Source organism: Ambystoma mexicanum, chromosome 11, assembly GCF_040938575.1.
Source record: "Ambystoma mexicanum isolate Mex_15411 chromosome 11, UKY_AmexF1_1, whole genome shotgun sequence".
NCBI classification, from domain to species: Eukaryota; Metazoa; Chordata; class Amphibia; order Caudata; family Ambystomatidae; genus Ambystoma; species Ambystoma mexicanum.
In genome coordinates, this window is record NC_090934.1 from 251,929,325 (window position 1) to 251,931,446 (window position 2,122).

Below are 2,122 nucleotides of genomic sequence, written 5' to 3' on the forward strand. Positions count from 1 at the left end.
TTTTATGGTTGGAACTGAATTAGTCTGAGACAGTGCCTGCTAGGATTCCAGAGGATTCCTCCAGTTGTTGCAGAGTGTGCCTGGGATGGCAACATTTCAACTGGTTTATGTGGACCCACTTGTCTTCCCCCTCTGCCGAACCGCCTTTGGGGATGCGGATCTTGTAGGCCACAGGGGAGATCTTATCGACGATCTCAAAGGGTCCCTTCCATGTAGGCAGAAATTTGCGCTGCTTGGCCTGGTTCCTTTGGAAGTTGTATAGATAGACCCGGTCTCCCACCTGATATTCCTTCCTGGAAGTTTTCAGGTCATAATGGGTCTTCATGCTATCAGCTGATCTTTCTAGATTCCGCTGAGCATAAGCAAAAGCATGTTGAAGGTGTTTCCTTAAATTCTCTACATACTCATGAGTGGTGGAGGCATTTATCAGTGTCTGCTCTTGGGTCCTATAGAGCAAATGCTGAGGAAGCACCATCTTGCGCCCAGTCATCAACTCAAATGGTGTCATTTTGGTTGCAGATGAAGGGGTAGATCTGATGGCCATTAGGACCAGAGGTAATCGGATATCCCAACTTGGCCCAGAATCTGCCACAAACTTTTTTAAGATGCTCACAATTGTCCGGTTATATCTCTCTACTGCCCCAGAAGAAGCTGGTCTATAAGCAATATGCAACTTCCTTTTGACCCCCAGTATCTCCCACATCTTTGTCATTACTCCACTGGTGAAGTGGCTACCTCTGTCTGACTCAATCCTTTGAGGTAGACCAAAACGGGAAAAGATGTGGTTAATCATCAAGGCAGCTGCAGTTTCTGCCTTGCAATTTGGGGCTGGGAGACATTCCACCCACTTGGTAAACAAGCATGTCACAGTCAACATGTACTTATTCCCCCTAGCCGAGCGAATCACAGGGCCTACAAAGTCGATCTGTAAATCTGACCATGGCAGTGTCATTCCCCTCTTTTGTAAAGGCGCCCGGTGCGTGAGGGATGATGGCTGAAATTGTGCACACACAAGACACCCCTTCAAATATTGGTTGAGGTCCTGGCCCATGTGTGGCCAGTATGCAACCTCTCTTAAGATTTCCAGTGTTGTGTGAAACCCCCTATGACCGGCGGTGGCCGCATCATGGGCGTGACTTAACATCAGGCTTCGGAATGAGGTAGGAACCACCCACTGATCGTGGCCAGCTTTGGATTTCCTTACCAGCAAACCGTCTTGGATCCGGAACATTTTTGGACATTTCATCAACACTCTTAGGTCCTCTTTCCCAATGTAATCGGTATCCGTCAGGGGAAAGTTCTCAGGGTCCTCAAGGTGCTGGTAAAATTTACCAATAATTGGATCCCCCTTCTGAGCGGTAATCAAATCAGCATCAGGGGTCTCCTTACTCCATTGTGCAATTGAAAGGTCGTTGTGAGCATTTGTCTGGGACCTAGTGATGGCAGTGACCTGGATTTCCCCCAACAGGGACTCAATCTCAATTAGATCCCCTTGGATGGCTCCGGTTTTGGCCAGCTGATCAGCTAAGTCGTTTCCAGTTTTGTCTGGTCCCTCTACTTTGGAATGACCCTTGATCTTTTTCCAATAGATGGTCATCCCATTCGATGTGACCAGATCATCAATGTTTTGGATCAACTTCCCATGTTTCAAGGGTTTGTTGTTAGCACATAACATGCCTCTGGTTTTCCAATTAACCAGGTGCTCCACGAACCCGTTCCGTACATAATCCGAATCTGTGATTATGACCAGTTCGTGGAGTTGATGCTGGACAGCAGTGAGGATGGCCTGATGCACAGCCATCAATTCTGCCACCTGACTACTTCGGGGACCAATTTTGTATCCAGCGGAGGGTTCTGGGGACTCATTCACCCATGCATTCCCTACGCCAGCCACCAGTTCTTTCTCCCCGTCGTTGTCAACATGGTAAGAGCATCCATCCACATAGACAGTGGGCATTCCCTCACACTTGTCCTCTTCAAAGACTTTGTGGGGGGAATTAAGGTATGCCTCCATGTTGTCCTTTATTTTTAGACTTTCGTCCTCGAGACAGTTTTCTCTGGCACAATCATGCAAGTCAGCCAGACCTTGCGCGAGGGGACTCTTCTTGTTTTGGCCATATCT